The sequence below is a fragment of the Arachis hypogaea genome, chromosome 6, assembly GCF_003086295.3.
Source record: "Arachis hypogaea cultivar Tifrunner chromosome 6, arahy.Tifrunner.gnm2.J5K5, whole genome shotgun sequence".
NCBI lineage: Eukaryota > Viridiplantae > Streptophyta > Magnoliopsida > Fabales > Fabaceae > Arachis > Arachis hypogaea.
In genome coordinates this window covers 63110482-63133763 of record NC_092041.1, presented here as the reverse complement: position 1 = coordinate 63133763, position 23282 = coordinate 63110482, and the positions used below count along the sequence as shown (strand labels likewise).

At 37.4% G+C, this 23282-nt stretch overlaps 2 long non-coding RNA genes across 3 annotated transcripts in view; one reads left to right on the top strand and one right to left on the bottom strand.

The window, feature by feature from the left end:
• Positions 1-23282, top strand: part of LOC112696655 (uncharacterized) — a 285199-nt gene that overhangs the window by 92516 nt on the left and 169401 nt on the right. The window lies entirely within an intron of this gene.
• LOC112698180 (uncharacterized) lies at positions 4504-4927 on the bottom strand. Its single transcript, XR_003151413.2, has 3 exons — positions 4882-4927; positions 4729-4781; positions 4504-4615 (listed from the first exon to the last, which is right to left on the bottom strand). It is a non-coding gene; the product is annotated as an uncharacterized lncRNA (long non-coding RNA).

Sequence of the window (23282 nt, the reverse complement as noted above, 5' to 3'; positions counted from 1 at the left end):
CTTGTAATGCTTTGCTGATAAAGTATATGGGTTGTTGCCCACTGTTGTCTTCTCAGACCAGTGTTGAGGCTATTGCCCGATTTCCCATCGTGAGGTACAATATGAGTGGTTCTTCTTCCCGTGGCCGACTTAATATAGGTGGCCATCCCAGGAATTTTTTGAAGTCTTGGAAGGCTTGCTCGCATTCTGCTGTCCATTCAAACTCCTTTCCCTTCCTTAGAGTGGTGTAGAAGGGGAGAGATCTTATTGCTGATACAGCCAGGAATTTGGACAAGGCTGCCAACCTCCCGTTGAGTTATTGTACCTCTTTGATACAAGTCAGACTTTTCATGTCGAGTACGGCCCTGCACTTGTCCGAGTTTGCCTCGATTCCTCTCTGTGTGATCATAAAACCCAAGAATTTACCAGCTTCTATTGCGAAGGTACATTTTGCGAGATTGAGTCACATGCCGTGTCGTCTTATGGTGTTGAATACTTGTGTCAGGTCGGATAATAACATCTCTTCATTTTGCATCTTCACTAGCATGTCGTCTACATAGACCTCCATGATCCTTCCGATGTGATCCGAAAAAACTTTGTTCATTAATCTTTGGTAAGTGGCTCCTGCGTTTTTAAGACCGAAGGGCATAACAATGTAGCAATAATTTGCCTTTGGGGTTAAGAATGAGGTTTTTTCTTGGTCGGGTGGGTACATTGGGATTTGGTTATTCTGAGTATGCATCCATAAAGGAAAAGTATTTATATCCGGAGGAGGCATCTACCAGAGCGTCGATGTTTGGGAGTGGATAAGGATATTTCGGGCAAGCTTTGTTGAGATCGGTATAGTCGATACACATTCTCCACTTCCCGTTTGACTTTTTTACCAATACGACATTAGCAAGCCATAGCGGATATTTGACTTCTGTTATGAAACCTGCCTCTAGTAGAGCTCATACCTGTTCTTCCACGGCTTGAGAGCATTCTGGTCCTAGCTTTCTGTGCCTTTGTTGTACTGGGCGAGATCCTGGGTAGACTGCTAGCTTGTGGCACATTAGTTTGGGATCTATGCCTGGCATGTCTGCGGCCTTCCATGCAAAGAGGTCGGCATTGTCTCGTAGAAACTGTATGAGTGATTCTTTTATGTCTCCTTTTAGGAGTGTGCCGATGTTGGTTGTTTGGCCCGGGGTGTCCCCGATCTGGATTTTCTCTATTTCTCCTTCAGGTTGTGGGTGGAGCTCCTTCCGCCTCTGAACTCCACCGTGCTCAATTGTGTAGAATTCTTCTCCTCTGCCTCTGAGGTTTAGACTTTCGTTGTAATAGCGGCATGCCATCTTCTGATCTGCCTTTATCGTGACTATTCCTCCCGCAGTTGAGAACTTCATGCATAGATGCGGAGTCGAGACTATTGCGCCGAGCTGATTTAACGTTGTCCGACCTATTAGGGCATTGCAGGCTGAGCTTACGTTGACTACGATGTAATCTACTTTGAGTGTTCTTGACTGACTTCCTTTTTCGAAAGTTGTGTGGAGCGAGATGTATCCCATCGGTTGAACTGGGGTATCTCCTAACTCGAACAGACTGTCTGGATATGCTCTGAGTTCTTATTCTTCCAAGCCGAGTTTGTCAAAAGTAGTTTTGAATAAGACATCAGCAGAGCTCCCCTGGTCTATCAACGTGCGGTGAAGATTTGCGTTTGCCAGTGTAATAGTGATGACCATGGGATCGTCATGCCCTGATGCGACGCTAAACGCGTCTTCCTTGGTAAAAGTGATCGCTGGGATGTCGGGTGCTTCCTCCTTTTCTGCGACATGATATACGTCTTTGAGATGTCTTTTGCGAGATGATTTGGAGATTACTCCCCCAGCGAATCCGTCATGTATCATGTGGACATGTCTTTCTGACGTTTGAGATGATCGCGCGGTTGGTCCGACATCTTCTCCTTTTTTTCTTTTTCTTTGTTCATCATCATGGGTGGCCAGATATCGATCTAGCTTTCCTTCTCGTACGAGTTTTTCTATGACATTTTTTAAGTCGAAACACTCATTGGTGGAGTTCCCGCGGATTCGATGGTATTCACAATATTTAGCCTGGTTTCCTCCTCCTTTTTTGCCTTTGAGTGGTCGAGCTAGTGGTATTTTTTCCGTGTTGCAAACCTCTCTATATACATCCACAAGAGACACCTGAAAAGGGGTGTAATTGTGGTACTTTTTTATTTTCTTTCCATGTCGATCTTCCTTCTTTCTGGAATCTTTGTCTCTATCCCAGGGGGTGAACCCGGCCTTCGAGGTCTCTCCTAATCGGGAGTTTTCCTCCATGTTGATGTACTTCTCCGCTCGTTCCTGCACCTCGTTCAGAGATGTGGGGTACTTCTTCGATATAGATTGACTAAAGGACCCTTCTCACAAGCCGTTAATGAGGCCCATAATAGTGGCTTCTGTTGGTAAGTTCTGTATATCCATACATATCTTGTTGAATCTTTCCATGTAGTTATGCAGGGTTTCCCGTTCTCCTTGCCTGATTCCCAATAAGCTCGGAGCATGTTTAGCTTTGTCCTTTTGGATGGAGAATCTGGCCAGGAATTTCTTAGCCATGTCGTCGAAACTTGAGATGGACCTAGGAGGGAGATTGTCAAACCATCTAATTGCTGTTTTTGTTAAAGTAGTTGGAAAGGCTTTGCAATGAACTGCATCTGAGGCGTCGGTGAGATATATTCTACTTCTGAAGTTGCTGAGGTGATGGCTGGGATCTGTAGTGCCGTCGTATAAGGTCATGTCTGAGAGTTTAAAGTCCTTTGTGATTTTCGTCTTCAGGATCTCTTTGGTGAATGGGTCTTGCTCCTTTCGTGCGTTATCTTCGAGAGTGGATCGGCTGGCTTTGGTCTCGACATTGGCTTCAAGTTTTAGGAGTTTGTTTTTCAATTCCCGGCGTCACCTTATTTCTCTTTGTAGATCCTTCTCGGCCTCTCGTTGACGTAGAGCATCTTCCTCGAGTTGTTTTAATCGATCTTGAAATGCATCCAGGGCTCCCTCGTTTAGGGAGTTCTTCTTATTATTGATTTGGGGAGTATCTTTTGGTGTGGTGTCCGTGTTTTTATGTGTCATTCTTTCTTCTAGATCTGAAGTGTGATCGTTGTTATGGTCGTCCGCCATGGTAATGGGATGACTTCCAGGTTCTCCGGCAACGGCATCAATGTTTCGAGGGTTACCTGAAATTATAGGTCAATCTCGGATGAGATCTTCTATACTGGTCGGAACGGTGGTATCTGATTTGTGGGACTTGATGGAGGTGCTGATTCCTTCATCCCCGGAGGGTGGGGGTACCTGCAAAGGACTCCGATGCTTAAGTTAGCAAGGGTATTAAGCAGGTATTGAGTAGAATCAGAGTATGAGTTATACCTGGGTGCTCCAATGTATTTATAATGGTGTAGGGTGACCTTCGCAGATAAGATAAGTTAGTTATCTTATCTTATCTTTATCTTATCTTCAAGTGAGGTCATCTTAACTTCAGGGGAACCGCCCTTCCCTTGGTAGGCTTGGGTTGCTTTAGGATTTGGGTCGTATTCCTCTATTTTGGGCCCTTTACTAGGCTTTCCTGTGACTTGTCCGAGCTCTTTGAGAAGAATTCTGTTTGTCCTGACCTGAAGAGGTCGGTCGCTTTGTCTGTAGAACATCCCGGGTCAGACAGCTCGACCCAAGGTATGAACAACACCCAATGAAAAGCTTCAAAAAAACCAAACTTGAGTTCAATTTGAAGAAGGAAACTTGTGAAAAAACAAAACGGTACCTCTGATTTGTCAGGAAAATATAGAGACAAATTCATACACATTTAACAATCAAAGCCTTTCTTAATGATGATGACGAAACTACTTTTTCCGAACAATCAAAGCCGGCATCCACTTCGTTCCAGACAGAAAACCCTTTCTTAATATCATAAAAGTCATAGTCTGCATGTATTTAAGGACAAGGTATAATATATATAGCTATAGTAATATAAGAATCTAATAAGCAAATAAAAACTTTAAGAAACTCATCAGTCATCATCATGATATATATACCTTTAATAGTTGAAATTGGTTCGATGGAGAGAGTTTCATAAAAAGGAAGTGAAGGGTAACACTCCCTGTCTTGTATTGAAAACTTGTGTGCCCAACATTCCAGTGGTGGATATTCCTTACTGTTTCCACTGAAATATAGATTGAACATAAATAATGCAGCACAGTGGCAAATAATTCACAAAAAAAGAAGTATATATAGAGTGTTGTAACAATTTAATCTAATTAGATTACCTGGAATAATAGTAATAATCATAATCATATAAGGAAAATTGAATGGGAAGTGGGAAAGGATATTCATCTATTTGTTGAAGGTTGAAGAAGTAGTTGCAACAAGCCATGGAGATGATGATGATTGATGAGGGAGAGAATTGATGAAGCGAGAGATATAGTAAGTGAGTGAGGGATACGAAGAGAAGTTGGCAATATATATACGGATAATGATGAACAGAGACAAATCCATACACATTTAACAAGAAAAGAGTTTATCACCTTGAGAAATGCTACAATTCATATCCAGAAAATTTGGAGAGGTAAGCTGTCTTCTCATAACTTTCTGTCTTCACATAAATTTGGAGAGGTAAGCTATCTTCACAAAACTACTAAATAATTAATAAAGGAGAGAACAATTAAGATAAATAAGGATACATAAATTGAACTAGGCAAAGCAATTACAACTAGATGCGAATACAATATACCTCTAGTACACATATCTGCGCAACATTATCAACAAACTGCCTAGAAACCAGAACTGCATCCAAAAGAAAGAAGCCCTTGTCAGTGCAACAGCAATTTCTAATCCATATTGATTTAGGCACCACCTAACTGAGCATCAATTCAAGACGTCTCACCTTTACCAGATTTGCCCACAATGGATGCAGCAAGTACAACCTATATAGGTGAAAAAAATTCAGAACATAAATTCAAAGTTGTATAAGATAATTCATCACCAATTTTGTAACCAAGGCCGACACTAAATTAATAACACAGAAATTGAAGCCCAAATTTGCCATATCTTCCATATTCACAATCAATTTTCATACCTACCATGAGTGGAAAACATGTTCTGCAGGAAATATAAACTTATTGTTTCTGTACCATTAATCAAAATATTGGAAATATAGCAAGAGAAAAGAAATTGAATGCAAGACAAACAAAATTGCCAAAAACAAAAAAAACAACCAATTAACGTGCATCCATATTCTAATAACAAAAACACAAAAAACTTGGTACCTTATCTTCAATCTTCGAAACTGCTTGCTGGTGTTACTGCCTAGCAGAACTGCTCAGGTAGATAATTTATTTGTTTCATTTTCTTTTTTAAATTATTTCTCAATCTTGTATGGTTGCATAACATGAGCATGGAAAATGTTAAAAGTTGAAGTCATTTTTCTAAGTTCTTACTTCTTAATAACACATAAAAATATCAACTACTCTTAAAAAGAAAAATCATATCAGACTTTTTGGATGCTTTATTAATTAATTGCACACTTCCTCAATTTCTCCAATTTTAAAAATAGGCACAGTAGGGGTAAAGACTAAAGACACTGACTCTGTTGGACTCTCAACCTTTTGTTAAAGGAATATCTCAAAAAATAGTCAGTTCGATCCCCTTGAAACTGTTAGTGAAAATTTCAGAACTAACTAGGATTTCATATATAGCACTTCCTCAACACTTTTCCCCAATTTTTAAGAGGATCCAAAAAGTCCAAAAAATGACCCTTGCTAATGATTTCCCAAGAACAATGCACCTAGTGTTTATTTCAAAAGCCAGTCGATACAATCACGATTTCATGCATTTTTGGATCAATTTACTTGGATATAATTTGTATCCAAAAATATTGATTCAAGGATGTACGAAAATGTGTGACCATGATCGATAAAAGAAAACAGATTAAATATGTCAAATAATTTGAAGTTTCATTATAGTGTGGTCTTGGAGATTTGTATACTAGGATTTGGATAATGGATGGGACCAAATTTGCATTTCAGTACTCATGATTAATGGCACATTATAGTAATAAATCTCCATACACCCCAAGCAGGGCTTTACCTTTTACAAGTGATTAAAATGTATTATCTTCATATAAAAGTAAATTCTTATATGACTGCTACCTGAAAAATTTGTGTCTTTTAAAGAAAATATCACATGATATAATCAAGAAAAGCATATATCTTGTTATTGACTACTTATACCTACATGACAGGACTAAGGATAAGGGATTTTTACTTTTTCAGGTTTACAAGTTAAGACGGATTTTGAGAATATGAATCATTCTGCATCCATGGAACAACTTTAAGCCTAGTAAAATAGACGTAGGTGTGGATTGTTGGTAATTGAAGTTGATGAAAAAGATGAAGTGCCTTCCAAAGTTACCATAGCTACAGCTTCCATGATACCTAAAGCTGTCACAATAAATGGATCTTTGATGTATGAGACATGCAAGGTATTGATTATTGAAAGATGGTGCTGCGGTCCTAGTTATATTGATTAACAAATAAAAGTACCACGAGAAGTTTTCTACTTGTGATATACTAACAAAATTGACCCATCTTGACAACTCACACAATTAACAATTAAAAAACTTGGAGGAAGAAAAACAACATCAAAAGAAATAGATAGTGGAATAGATCATAAATCACAGCACAGCTACTCAAAATTAAAGATCCAGACAAACAAATAAAGAAAAAAGGAGAAGAGCTTGTGGCAGTTAATAGCGACTCACAGTGAACTCAAGTCAGCTTTAGGCATAGCCTCCAAACCCTAGAAAAGATAGATTACTTGATTATTCCCATTAAAAAAAACTTAAGTACCAGAAAACAACTAACTAAATCAAATTCTGTAGGAACAAATTCTAATAGAAGAAATCAAAGAGATAAACCAAAAGGTTGATAAGAAAATAAGAAAAAATTAAAGGAAGCAGATATAAAATCACAAAATCAGAAATCAACTCACAAAATCAAAGGCAAAAACGGTGAGCAGCAGAGAATCAGAAACGACGCAAGGCGAGGAGGGGAGGAACCCTTCGCGACGGCGACGCCACCAGCTCAACTCAGAACTTGGTGCGACGGCGAGGAAAGGAAGAATAATGCGAAGAGGGCCGAGTAGAGCTTCCCCAGATGATGAAGGAACCCACAGTCTGTCCTCCCCGGCGGCGACAGCACCTTCTACCAGAGGAGAAGCGTTTGACGACAACTTTGAAGAGGGAGGGATAAGGGTGAAAATGAGTTCATAGGTCAGAAGGAGAATGCAGCTCGATAAGGGTGGTTATAAAATTAGGGTTAATTTAATATTTTCGATGGAAAATTTAAATTAATAATTTAATAAAACGCAGCGTTTTGTCTATTTTTAATCCGTCTGTAACCATTTTTCACGGCAAAAAATAATTTTTCCGACAGAATTATCAACGGATTCTCTTTTCCATCTGTAATTTATGCTAATCCTTTTTTTTGTTTTCTGACCAAAAATCCCTCTGAAATTCTCTCTGTATTTCCGTGGGATCAAATCCGTCGGAAATATCCGTCTGTAATAACTAGTTTTCTAGTAGTGGTGAGAAATCACACTTTTCCCTTTAAAATAAAAATTTAAAATTTAGAGAATCCAATTTCATTATTTTTTATAAGCTTTTTTAATTTTAGGTTCAAGTTTAATTTGTTAATTAAAAAGATATAATCCCACAAGCCTATCTAATCTGTTTCATGCATTATAATTCGAAATCATATACTTAAAAAAATCCAAACTAATATTAGATACATTTAAAAATTTATAATTTATAATTTATTGATATATAAACCATATTTACAACTCTACTTATAACTATAATCTATAAACATAAATTAAATTCAAATTATATTAAAGTAATATATAATCCACGTATAGTAAAACCAACCTAGTATTAAGTTTGGATATTTAAATTGTTCATAGAAAAAGAATACACTAATACCAAATTAATAACTTACATAATTTTATATTACTAATTTATCACCTACCAAGAAAATGCATGAAATTCTTTTATGATCCAAAATATTAAAAAAAATTAAGTAAATTATTATTTCTATCAAAGAAAATTTTAAATATTGATAAATCTACTCATGAAATTAGAAATGTACATACACTGGGTGAAATGGGGTTTGCCTTGACTCGAACGCGATCCTGAATAATGACTGGGTCAATTTTTTAGAGTCTTATCCGATCTTAGACCCAATAAAATTATACTACTTTTAAGTCACACTAAAATCGGGTTTAGACTGGTGAGGTTGAGTATTGATAAATTTTATGTCAAAAAATTATGATCACCTATTTATAAAGGAAAAAAAACATATTTATTACCGTGAAGTTAATATCTATATTTGAACTTGAATTTGTCCATAAATTCTAATTTCATGCTTCTTTGGTTTATTTTCTAATTCATCAAATGTGATTGAAAACAAAACAATAAGTTTATAATTAATATAACATAATATTGGAACTAATTTAAAACATATATACCTTTTAACCTTTAGTCTTCTTTGAATGTACATGGGCCTTGACCCGGACCCGACCCTAAAGAATGACCGGGACTATTTTTTAGACCCTTACCCGACCCTACACCTAGTGAAATTACACCAAATTAACCTCCAAAGTATTCGGGTCTGAACCAGATCTTCGGGTCGGGTCGAGTTATGTGCACCCCTACATGAAACAATGAAATTGAAGTTGTACCTATGAAAGATAGGATCCGTACGATAAAATTATCCAAACCTTAAAAATTCCAAATTACGCTTCTTATAACATTAATTTTCCTCATCCCTTATCCCCCTTTCTATCCCCATTACAAATCACAACTATAATTTAATTAAAAAAATCCAAAACAAGTATAACTTCGTTTTAGTCGTTTCTCGTAGGATCAACAATCAATTGTTTTTCATGCCTTAGTGAACATCACAATCGTATATCTGAACTAAGCTCAAACAAAATAATAATTGTTGCTCCTAGAGAGGGAGGGAAAGGTTAGAAAGTGATGAAGAGGAATAAGAGAGATGGAGGAGTGAGAGAAAAAAGGAATGACTACTGGATTAGAAAGTCCTACCACCACCATGGTGTACGGCAAAGAAAAGAGTAGCAACCAAAACTGTCATTGTCATCGCCGTTGTAGCTGGAGGCGCAGAAAATGAAGAGAGGGATAGCTCTAGTTAGCCAGAGAAAAAGAGAGAGGGATGCAATGGAGGAGGAGCCGTTCTGCCAGCGCCGCACCTGCAATCACTATCGTCGGAGCTCGCCACTGGAGGCACTGCCTTGCTAATGGCTCCAACCTCAACGGCTGTGATAAGAGAATTTATTGTATAGTTTGGAATCAATAAAAAACATGAACCACTTCCTTAGTAGCATAGTCCAAACTAACAATGAATTTTGTTAATCAAATGTTTACAAATTCTAATTAACCGAGAGTATTTAAACCTCGGGTCATTCTCCATAGGAGTTGCAATGAAATGTACGTTTATTGGCTATGAGAGAGAGCATGGGGTTGTGAATGAAAGCAAGAAAGGCAAGGAATGTAAATGGCAAGAAAGTAAATGATCATGCAAGGAATTAAAAGAAAGCAAGTAAAGGCAAAGAAAATGGAAATTAAGTGCTAAAAAGGGCTCTTGGTGAGAATTAGAGAATTTGGGATTCCTATCTTAGTTATGGACCACAAACATGGCAACTGTGTTGAGTCAATCCAAATTAGTCAATCCTCCTTGAGAATTAGTCAAAAGGGCATAATTGGTCTTAATCCATAAGTCCTAGTCAACTAACTAATTACTTAGTGAAAGACTAGCGTCATTGGAAACCAAACCAATTAGCCATTCCAACACAATGTGGAATGGACATCCACAACTCAATTTCACCCAAACACCCAATTTCTCAACCAAGAGCGTGAAAGCTAAACACGCAAGGAATTAAACATCAAAGCAATTAAATGCAAAGAAAGGAAACTTCAAATGCAAAAACCCTCTTGGCAAGTAATTGAGAGCTAAGGTTACCTATCCTAGACATTTACCACAAACATATGATGATTATAAAGAGTTAATCTTACTTAGTTAACCTTACATCGAAGATAAGTTAAATAGGCATAGTTGATTCCAATCCCTAAGTCCTATGTCAACACTAAGGGGTCACATAGTGTCAAGGAAGACCAAATCAACTAACTACTCTAATGTATCAAATAAGAATGGACATCAATGACTCAAGGATCACCAAAGTCACCAATTTCAAGCCAAGAGTGGAGAAAAATTATGTAAAAACTAAGTCAAGCATTTTATCAAACACTTGGTGCACATGAAAATAAAATAATGAAGAACTGAAGATTGATGGTTTAGAAGTTATAGTAAACTCTCGTTGTAAGTATAGTTACTAAACTAAGCAATCAACCTTTCTTACAAACGTTTTGGTTGTCACAAGTAACAAACCCCTAAATAAATTGATAACCGAAGTATTTAAACCTCGGGTCGTCTTCTCAAGGAATTGCAGGGAGGTATGTTCTTATTATTGGTTATGAAGATTGTAAATCGGGGTTTTAAAAATGAGGAACAAGTAATTTAAATGACAAATAAAATAAATAATTAACTATAAAATAAACTCTTGGCAAGCTATGAAAATTTGGAAGTCCTATCCTAGTTACTCCTATAAGACTGGAAATTAATCCCACTTAGTTAACCTTTGCGTAAGCAAGGAAAAGTCAAGTGAACCAATTGGTTGGATTTTTCAAGTTCTAGCCAAATCCTAAGGAAAGACTTGAGTTAGTGAAATTCCAGTTAATTAGCCGACAGAACAATCAATCATGAATAGTTGATAACTCAAGAGCTTCCAGTTAATCAATTAAAGCCAATAATATAAAAAGCTAAATAAGAATCTTAGATCTGAAATACCTCAATTGCATTAATTTAGAAAATCCCAACATGAATGGCTCATAAGCCAAATAGGCAACATTTGTAATACAAGCATTAAATTATCTGAGAGTAAAAGAGAAAATAAATAAGAATAGGAACATTGAACCTGATATGAAGATGAAATAATCCTGAAGTGAAGAAATCCTAATCCTAATCCTAATCCTAAGAAAGAGAAGAGAACCTCTCTCACTAAAAACTACATCTAAAACTAAAAATTATGAATTATGAAAGCATAATTATGAATGGATGCATTCCCCCACTTTATAGCCTCTAATCTGTGTTCTCTGGGCTGAAAACTGGGTCAGAAATAGCCCAGAAGTCACTTCCAGCGCTTTTTGGTCCGTACAGGTCGCAGCCAAGCGACGCGGAGGCGTCATCCACGCATCCGCGTGGATTGTAGTTCGCAGATGCGACGCGGGCGGGTCATTCACGCGTTCGCATCGCCTAACTTCGGGGCAGCTATGACAAATTATATATAAAATCGAAGCTCCAGACGTTAGCTTTCTAACGCAACTGGAACCGCATCATTTGAACCTCTGTAGCTAAAGTTATAGCCGTTTGAGTGCGAAGAGGTCAGGCTGGACAACTTAGCAATTCCTCCAACTTCTTGTATTCCTTCCACTTTTGCATGCTTCCTTTCCATCCTCTAAGCCATTCTTGCCCTGTAATCTCTGAAATCACTTAACACACATATCAAGGCATCTAATGGTAATAATAAAGGATTAAACATAGGGAACTTAAGGCCAAAGAAGCATGTTTTCAATCAAAGCACATAATTAAGAAGGCAAATGTAAAACCATTCAAATAGTATGAATAAGTAGGTAAAGAGTTGATAAAAACCACTCAATTGAGCACAAGATAAACCATAAAATAATGGTTTATCAACCTCCCCACACTTAAACATTAGCATGTTCTCATGCTAAGCTCAAGAGAAGCTATAAAGAAGTGAAGAGGAATGATAGAGAGTATGCAATGCAACCTATCTATGTGAATGCAACTACATGCAAAATGTTTCTACCTACTTGGTTAAAAGCAAACAAGTTATTCAAGACAAATATGAATCAAATGCCACTAATTCAAATTACACAATAAAAGACAAGTAAACTTGTAAGAAGATAGCTCATGAAAGCAGGGAACATAGATTTAAGCATTGAACCCTTATTGGTACTGTATATCACTCTAACTCTCAAGTGTCTAGGGTCAATCACTCTACTCTTCCCTATTCATGCTTTCTAAACATTGTTCTTCATCTAACCAATCAACAAATATTTAATGTACTAATGCACACATCATGAGGTCTTTTCAAGGTTGTAATGGGGCCAAGGCATGGGTGAGGATATACGTATGGCTAAGTGAGCTATAAATTGAATCTTTGAGTAACCTGAGCTATCACCTAACATACATACATTCTATATAACTTCTAAAATCATGCCTAGCTACCCATAATTCCCACTTTTGTATAATTCCCATACTCATGTACCAAAATTTTTTATATTTCTTTACTTTTATCACATGTGCATTGATCTTTATTAAAGCATAACATTGGTGTAATTTTATCCCCATATTCACTTACTTATTTATTGATTTTTTTTGTCTGTAACATAACTTATCAATACACATGGATTTTCCATTATTTTTTTTTCTATTTTGATTTTTCATGAGTAGGTTCCAAATTTCCAATATTCAAATAAATTAGAAACATGATACATTCCCTTATTAACCCATGTTCCTACAGATTTCCCACACTTAGTTGATACACAATCTCTATCTTAAGCCAACCAAAGATTCAATTGGGATATTTTAATTTGTTTTTCTACTTAAGGCTAGTGATGTGGTAAAATACAGAATAAATGGGATTAAAAAGCTCAAAGTGGCCAACAAGGGTGACATAAAAAGGGTAGGCTTATTTGGGATAAGTGAGCAAAAACAAGTAATGGCCTCAATCATATGCAAGCATGTAAATACACTAAATAATGGACATATAGAATGGAACAAAGCAAGGATTGCAATTTATAGAGAAGAAAATACACAAGAATAAAAATTTATGGTTAAATAATGTAACCATGTAATTAAGCTCAAGTCTCACAGGTTGTGTGTTTGAACTTTAAACCATGTTCCAAAATAAGATTTCTTCAAACAAGTTTTTTTTTTCAAAAAGTTTTATTCAAATTAGTGAAATACTATAAAAATTTCTTGAAAAAGAAAATATTACTTCAACCAAGTAGTGGCTAAATGCATAAAATCAAACAAACATGCAAATGCAACAATTAACAAATTAACATTGTTGTTGATAAGGGATTAACTAACCCGCGGAGATCGGTATCGACTTCCCCACACTTAAAGATTGCACCGTCCTTGGTGCATGCTGAGATGTACAGGTGGATGGGGGTTGTGGTTCCTCAGCTGGTGCTCTTTTTGTTCCTTTCCTTGCCGGTGGTTTGGGAGTAGCTTTCTCTCTTTACCCTTCTTGGTGGCCATCCTGAAAGGGGAAAAGGGAAGTAACAAGTAAAGCTAGGGGTTCCAGCAAGGAAGAGAACGGGAAAGGTGGTAATCAATGCACAGTAAAGAAGAATGACATTAACACATGGTCATGACTACATGTGAAAAGTCATCAATGAAAATATAGCAACTGCATGTAATAACAATTAAATGCAAGATGTTTATTGGCATGCTGGCAAAGGCATGAGTAGCATAGATCAAGCATTCAATGTCCAAGTTAGATTACCAAGTCTTTCAAACTAACATTATGTTTGTAATGACAATTATAAATAATTAATAAAATATAAAAAGGTTTTTGTGAAAAACAGGCATGAAAGTAGGATAACTGAAAAGTAGTGTGTGATGCCAAACGGGCTTTTTCACAAACACATATCATGCATGGTAAATAAGTTATTGAAAGTGTTAAATTGAACATGCAAGAAATCCTATAAAAATAATATATAATTGTCAAACAGTTCCTTTTAATAATTCACAAGCAAAATGTGGAAAATAATTATCCAAATAAATTTCCAACACCAACATAAAAATGCATGAAAAAAAAGGAGAAAGAAGGAAGAAGAAAGAAGAAAAGATAGAAGAGATTAGGATTAGAGAAGAAAAAAATAAGATAATTGGCGCTGATCTGGATAAGTTGTGCGGCGCAGGTGACGCGGACGCGTGGTGCACGCGAACGCGTGGGGTGTGATGAATTCAAGTGACGCGGACGCGTGGGGCACGCGGACCCCACGTGGACGCGTGACTCGAATTGTGCTAGTGGCGCGAGAGTAGCCTCGCTCACGTACAACACTTTGTTTAAATGCATTTTTGCCAAAAATCTAGGATGACGCGGTCGTGTGGTTGACGCGATCGCGTGGATGGCCTAAATTTGAAAACGGCGCGGACGCGTGGGGCACACGGACACATGGTAGGGCATGTGCTTCTAGCACGAGTCTAGCCCAATTCTAGCTCAACTTTCAGCCATACACCTTGTTTACGTTGATTTCAGGGCACGCATTCGCGTGGGTGATGCGGACGCGTGGGAGGCATTTGTCCCACATGATGCAGACGCGTCAGCGACGCGGTCGCGTGGATCAATTTGTGCCAAAGGCACGCCTCCAGCCGCGCTTTCGCGTGACTCTCTGTTCAATTTGTCTTCTTCCCAACGCACCTATGACGCGGACGCGTCGGCGATGCTGTCGCGTTGCGTGCGAAATTTTTTTTATGTAGTATGCAGAATGCAATGCTTAATATGAATGCTATGCATGATTCCAAGTTTAATAAAAATTCAAAAACAAACAAAACATATTAGAATTAAAACTGAAAAGGGACGATCATACCATGGTGGGTTGTCTCCCACCTAGCACTTTTAGTTAAAGTCCTTAAGTTGGACATTTGGCGAGTTCCTTGTCATGGTGGCTTATGCTTGTACTGATCCAGGAATCTCCACTAATGTTTGCAAATCCAATATCCTCCGGGATCCCAAATCTTGTTTCTACACCCGTCTTTAAGTTGATTATCATGATTCCATCTGGGTGGTTCAGCTTTAGAATTCTCACTGAAGCGTCCAAACAACTTCCTAGACCCATTCAGTTGAGCTTTACACCAACCTTTGCGTTTAAATTTTGAGCTTCCAACCATAATGAACCTTGCAGGGCAGATCTTACCACTGACCATTTTCTTCTTATTCTTAATGCCACAAAGAGCTCTAAGTTGACCATCCGTCTCCAGTAGCCCATATTTAAGTGGAATTAGAAAGCTAAGGGATATGAATTTTACCCACTTGAATATTGTGAAGGATGATGGCAACTTCGGGGGAGGTGTTTCTAATGAACATGCAAGCTCCACTTCCTTGTGCTCCTCTTCATCATCTGCCACCTCTTTGTAATCTTCAATATCAACCTCTTCCTTTTGGTGAATTTCTTCCAATTTAATCTCTTCTTCATTGTTCACCAAGGGCATGGGATGTTGTGTTTCTCCTTCTTTAATTTCTATGTCAAGTCCAATGGGAGAGGATTCAAATGTAGATAAGAATTCATTAATAATTGAATCCAACTCTTAATCGTCTCCTTCAAAGTCTTCAACTATGATATGCTTTGGAGGTTGTACACCCTCCTCAACATCAGCTTCAAACATCTTTGAAGGATGCTCTATAACTTGACTTTCCCATGGAGGTTCAGCATCTCCTAAGTCTTCAACCACTACTTCCTCTTCCTCTTCAATAATTCCGGCTTCCTCCAGTTGTTCCAATACCAAATCGTGCTGCTTACTATCCACCGGGGTGCCCAATTTCTCCTTCCTGCTACGTTCTTCAGTAGATTTCCCACATGAAGCCATGGGGGTTCCTTGAATGTCCGGACGTCGGAAAGGTAATCGATTTCTTTCTTGATCCAGGTATTTAAGTATGAAATCGTATTCATCCTTGATGATTTCTTGTTCAACTATTTCTTCACCTTCAAGTACAAAATCCTCCTTGTTGTCTTCTTTCACTAGTTCTTCAACCGCGCTGTCAACTTCAAGGGTCTCTACTACCTTCGCCTTTAGTGCCTCCTCTAGCTCCATATGAAGTACGGATTCGCGAAGATGATCCTCTCTCTTTTGTTCCATGTCAATATTATCAGTGGGATCATGTTGCTCTTGGATTGATGGATGTTGGCGCTCTTCCATGGATGGTAGTGATGGGATGGGTGGATTGTTTTGTGGTTGAGATAGAAGTGCAGTGGAGCTTGAGGGTTGAATATTGGGTGTAGAGGGTTGGCCCAAGTGGGATATAAGTGCTTGAAGAGTGGAGGTGAGACTGGTGATAGAGGCAAGTTTACTTTCCATGGAGGTTTGGGGTGGATAGGAGGGTTCATTTGTTGGGGGAAAAGGTTCATAACACGGAAGTGGTTCCTCTTGATAATGATAAGGAGATGGTGTATATTGAGGTGGTGGTTCTGTGTATGGTTCATTTGGCTCATAAGGTGGTTGGTATGGTGGGTATGGGTTAGGATCGTATGAGGGTGTTTGGTGGTAAGGGGCTTGTGAGTATGGTGGTCCAAAACTATTTTGAGAAGGGGGTTCATAGGCGTATGGTGGTGGTTGTTGATAATCAAAAGAATGCTCACCATAGCCATTGCCTTGATATGCATCACAGAACGGTTGTTGATAGTCCATTGGAGGTGGTTGTTGCCATGAGGGTTGATTAAATCCTTGTGGCTCCTCCCATCTTTGATTGTTCCAACCTTGATGCCTATTCTCATTATAATCTCCTCTTCCTGCAACATAGTTGTAACCAGACTCATAGCCAAAGGGGTGAGAATTCATAGTAGTAGAAGAAAATAAAAACAAAAACTAACAAAAAGAAAATATTTTGAAAAAGATATGATTTTTGAAAAAAAAAAGGGATAAGATAAGATTTTGAAAAAGATAAGATAAGATAAAAATTTTAAAATAAAAATCTGATTTTTTTTTATTGAAAAATATTTACAATAACCAATAATAAGGCACACGTTTGCAATTCTCCGGCAACGGCGCCATTTTGAAGAACTGAAGATTGATGGTTTAGAAGTTATAGTAAACTCTCGTTGTAAGTATAGTTACTAAACCAAGCAATCAACCTTTCTTACAAACGTTTTGGTTGTCACAAGTAACAAACCCCTAAATAAATTGATAACCGAAGTATTTAAACTTCGGGTCGTCTTCTCAAGGAATTGCAGGGAGGTATGTTCTTATTATTGGTTATGAAGATTGTAAATCGGGGTTTTAAAAATGAGGAACAAGTAATTTAAATGACAAATAAAATAAATAATTAACTATAAAATAAACTCTTGGCAAGATATGAAAATTCGGAAGTCCTATCCTAGTTACTCCTATAAGACTGGAAATTAATCCCACTTAGTTAACCTTTGCGTAAGCAAGGGAAAGTCAAGTGAACCAATTGGCTAGATTTCCCAAGTTCTAGCCAAATCCTAAGGAAAGACTAGAGTTAGTGGAATTCCAGTTAATTAGCCGACATAACAATCAATCATGAATAGTTGATAACTCAAGAGCTTCCAGTTAATCAATTAAAGCCAATAATATAAAGATAAATTCTAATGCTAATCCTAATCCTGAGAGAGAGGAGAGAACCTCTCTCACTAAAAACTACACTAAAACTAAAAATTATGAATTATGAAAGCATAATTATGAATGGATGCATTCCCCCACTTTATAGCCTCTAATCTGTGTTCTCTGGGCTGAAAACTGGGTCAGAAATAGCCCAGAAGTCACTTCCAGCGCTTTTTGGTCCGTACAGGTCGCAGCCAAGCGACGCGGAGGCGTCATCCACGCATCCGCGTGGATTGTAGTTCGCAGATGCGACGCGGGCGGGTCATTCACGCGTTCGCGTCACCTAACTTCGGGGCAGCTATAGCAAATTATATATCAAATCGAAGCTCCAGACGTTAGCTTTCTAACGCAACTAGAACCGCATCATTTGAACCTCTATAGCTAAAGTTATAGCCGTTTGAGTGCAAAGAGGTCAGGCTGGACAGCTTAGCAATTCCTCCAACTTCTTGTATTCCTTCCACTTTTGCATGCTTCCTTTCCATCCTCTAAGCCATTCCTACCCTGTAATCTCTGAAATCACTTAACACACATATCAAGGCATCTAAGGGTAATAAGAGAGGATTAAACATAGGGAACTTAAGGCCAAAGAAGCATGTTTTTAATCAAAGCACATAATTAGGAAGGCAAATGTAAAACCATGCAAATAGTATGAATAAGTGGGTAAAGAGTTGATAAAAACCACTCAATTGAGCACAAGATAAACCATAAAATAGTGGTTTATCAAATAACATTAAATTGTATTAAAAATAAAAAGCTAACTACCAAAAGCAAGAAAATGACATAACAATTAAAGAAAGCATTAAATGAGCATAAGACATAAATTGCATTAATTAAAAATTAAAATAACAAGAGTGTGCATAAACATGAAAATGACAAAATAAAGGAAAATAACAAGAGAAATGAAGAAGAATAAAAATGCAATAACAATAAATGACAAGGAAAAGTAAATGAAAACAAGAATTAAAAGTAGAAATTACAAGAAATTAAACTAAAGAACTCTAATTCTAGTGAGAAGGGGGAGCTTCTCTCTCTAGAAAACTACACTAAAACATGATAAAAGCTAAACCTAATGGCCCCCTTCATTCCTCTTCACTTTGGCCTTAAATGGCTTCAAAAATGAGTTGTATTGGGTTTTGGGGGCCCAGAAATCGCTGCCAGCGAGTTGTCATTAATGAGGTCACGTGCAGGGACTTGTGCGGACGCACAGATGTGTGTGTCCGCACACATGCTAAATCCTGACTTGTGCGTACGCACAAATACCTGTGCGTACGCATACTTAAACGTGTGTCCACTATAGCAAATTGCATATTATTTTGAAGCCCCGGACGTTAGCTTTCCAATGCCATTAGAATCGCCTCATTTGGACCTTTGTAGCTCAAGTTATGACCAATTTAGTACAGAGAGGTCAGGGCTGCCAGCTTTCCAAATCCTTCATTTCTTGAATTTTTCCATTTTGCATGCTTTTTTCCTCACTTTTTCAACCCATACTTGCCTTGAAAATCTCAAAATCACTTAACCAATACATCAAGGCACCAAATGGGATTAAAGTGAATAAAATTGAGTAAATTAAGCACAAAAGAACGTGTTTTCACTTTCAAGCACAATTTAGGAAGAAATCTCAAAAGCATGCTATTTAGACAAATAATTGTGGGTTCATATGATGAAATCCACTCAAATCAAATCAAAATATATCGTAAAATATGGATTCATCAATTCCCCCACACTTAAACAATAGCAAGTCCTCATGCTAAACATAACCAAAGGAGTTAAATGAAGGGAAATAATTTATTTAATGCAACTACTTATATGCATGCAACTATACTAAATGCTATTTACCTATATTTACAATATGATTCCTATTGATTTTGGCAAAAACAAGCAAAAGAATCTCAATCAATCCCAAGTAGAAACTTAGGGCGAAGACAAAGCAAATATAGCAATATGATCAATGTCCAAAGATTTGATTTGAAGTTTTCAAAATTAAGTTCAACAACTTGCAAGAAGATACAAGATAAGTAATGGAATCATAAAATTGAGCGATTGAACCCCTCACCGGATGTGTTTACACTCTAGTTGCTCAGTGTTTAGGGCTTAATCACTCAATTCTCCATTAATCATGTTTCTCAAAGATTTGCAGGTCATCTAACAATCAACTAATATTTGATGAATGAATGCAAATATCATGAGGACTTTTGTGGGTTGTAATGGGGCTTAGGTAAGGGTAGGATTAATATGGTTAAGTGAGCTAATAGATTGGATCTTTGATTAGCTCAAGTATCCCACCTAATCCTATATCATCCTATATACATAACAAAGCAACCTAACTACCCATTTATCCCTTTCTCACATTCACTCATGCATGCTTCTTTTCAATTCAAGCACATATGCATCTCTTATTTACATTCTTATTATTATTTCTTTTTTCCTTTTTCTTTTTATTTTTTTTCTTTTTCTTCTCTCTCTCTTTTTTTATCATACAAGAGAGATGCATATGTTCCAAGTAATGAATGCACAAGTGTTTTCGCACTTTTCCACATATTTTCAATGAACACCCAAATCACTAACTACCAAAGTTTTCCCACAAATTCCCCCATACTTGATTAACACACACACTCAAACCCAAGCTAATCAAATATACAATTCAAGGACATGATGGTTTTTCACTTAGGGTGAATGATGTGCTTATAATGAGAACAAAGGGGAATTAAAAGGCTCAAAAGATGTAAGGGTTGGCCATATAGGTTAATTGAGTTCAATTTCAAAAATGGCCTCAATCATACTAAATGCAATTCAAAACATCAAATATAGGACATACAGACTAAAGCAAATCTAAGATCACAATCATGAAAGGAGTTTTACACACAAGAAGAAAAATTGTGGTTGAAAATGTGCAACCACACAATCAAAGCTCAAATCTCACTTGGTATTTTTTCAAGCTCTTTTCTATGTTCCATAAAAGATACTTCAAGCAAGTTCAAAAATAAATTTTTCAAATCCAATTAAAGGAATGCCCAAAAAGGGATTTCTTGAGAATTCTTTGTAGTTTTAACCAAACTTTTTTTCTATACTAAGCAACATGTGCAAGCTAAGATATATACAAGAAAAACAAGCAAAAGCAAAATATAATAAAATACTTAACAAATAATGCAAGTGTCTGATAAAATAAATTTTACCTCCCTTGAAGTTAGTGATCCTCCCCCACACATAAATAATGCACGGTACTCCGTGCATGCACACAATCTGAGGGATGAAAGGCTTTGAGGCTCCACCTTTAGCGGGTGGGCTCCGGGGGCTCCGATTGCTCTGTATAGACAAATAAACAACAATTGAGGAGAAGTTAGATGTGTGTGGTATGATAAAAGACAATGCGTGTATTCTAAATGCGCCCATAATTTAGAACACAACACATTGATCGGGTAAAACAATAACCACAAAAGCAAAAGAAATAGGATGTTCCTCAATTAAGTGGTCTAGGTTGCAAATGATGAAAAAGCAAAACTTAACCACAAGCAACCCTGAATTGAGTGTTTGAAATATTAGATATTAAAATTATGCAAGGGAAAGCACAAAATTAATAGAAAATGGCATAATAAACAACAAGCAATTCAATGATGAAAAGCAAACTAATTATTCATCCCTAGAAATAATAAAATAATTATATGTATAAGGTGCTTGTTACAAAAAGTGACAAGTCTTGATAAAAATCAAGTCAAGTCAACTCAAAAAAATGCAAAGCATTAAAAAGAAACAAATACCTTGTTATGTAATTATATTCACTTAAGAACCATGATGACTAAGTAGTTCAACTCAATTCACTAAGGTAAAGTGCACAATTCATGACTGAGATGCCAAATAAGGGTATAGCCTAACACATATGGTCGTGACAACACATGCATCAAACTCACAACACATCTAGGCAATCAACAAATACTTGATACATAGTGCACATATTCATTAATTCAAAATTCAAACAAGAAGTCACCCAATAATCATCAAGCAAACACTTGCAATTTATTTAATTAACAAACAACTAAACAAGAACTAACATAATTACTAAAATAAAAATGAAATGCAAAAAGAACAAAGTAAAACAAGTAGAAAAAAAGGCAACAACAAGAGAAGATAGAGGTGGAAGAGAGAAAAAGACAATAAGTAGAGAGAAGAGGAGAAAAGAAGCATAAAAGTGAGAAAACAGGGGCATGCATACGCACAAGAATGTGTGCGTACGCACACTAGGTGGAAAATGCACTTGTGTGCACACACAACATTGTGTGGGCGCTGTGAACAGAAGGGGCAAAAGGGTTTGTGCGCACGCACAGGGGTTTTTGCGTACGCACCAACGGGAAAAGAGGGGGGTGTCCCCACGCACAAGTGGTGCATGTGCTGCAAGCAGAGGGGGTTCCAAGGGTTGTGCGTGCTGACGTGGCAGAAATTAGCCAGTTAAAAAATTAGTATAGAAATGACGTTGTGAGTACAGTTCCTAACCGACGAAAATTCACTTATCAATTTAGAAAGGGTTGTCAGAATTTTAGAATAAAAATACTGGGAATAGGAATCCCAGATCGTCTCCCAACGAGTTGACAAAAGATTTCTACTTTATTAGTCAGGGGTTTTCTGATAAATTTTTGAGAGTTGAGGAACAGAAAATTTAATGATGGTAAATTAAAGCAATGTGAATTAAAAGTGATTTATATATTCAAAGTAAAAGCCTTGACTAGGTGTAGATTAATTGGAAGTTCTATCCTTGTTGGATTTTCCCAAGTGGAATAGCAAGAGGTTATTGTTTTCACTTAGTTAACCCTTACTAAATAAAGGAAAGTCAAATGATTGAGCTAACTCTTATTCACAAGTCCTAATCCTCTCCCTTGGGAAGGGTTAGCGTTAGTGCCTAGAGAGTTAGCCAACAACTTCCAATTTAACAAATCACTTGAGTATTCCAACTAAAGGGTCTCGTTTTAATCAACCCCCAAGTCAAGTTGCCAGTCTACTCCGTTGACATGAATACAACGTTTACAAACTTATAAGAAGAAGACATGATAAATTAGATAAAATAGGAACTGAAAATTAATTAAAGGTAAAAGTAATTCTTTGCATTAATAAATTCCAAAATGCAACATACTTATCTGAACAGGATTAATGGGCAATTAAAAGAGTAAAGGAATAAGGAAACAAACTAGAATAGTAACTTCAACGGAGGTAGTGTCTCTTTTCAATATCCAAAGTAAAAGCATCAAAAGCATCAAAACTTGAAATATATGAACGTGAGGAAAACCTAGAGGAAGTAGTAATTTCTCTCTAAGATTCCATCTAAAACTAAAACTATGCGAATGAGAATATGTGTTGAGTCTTTGCTTGTCCTCTGACTCTAGTCTGTGTTTTTGGGCCAAAAACTAGTTCTAAACTCGGCCCAAAATTGCCGCCAGTATTTTCTGCTATTTCTACAGGAAGCGCATGTGACGCGTACGCGTCAGTCACGCGTACGCATCAGTTACGCACACGCATCGTTGGTCATCCTCGCGTGTCACGCGTACGCGTCAGGCACGCGCACGCGACAGGCACGCGCACGCGACAGGCACGCGCATGCGTCAGGCACGCGTACACATTGCCGTGCGAACTGCAATTCACGCGCATGCGTCAGGTACGCGCACACGTCACTCCTCACTGGCTATCTCCTTTAATTCTTGTGCTCCTTCCATTTATGCAAGCTTCCTCTCCATCCTCCAAGCCATTTCTTTCCTATAAAGCCTGAAAACACTTAACGCATAGATCACGGCATCAA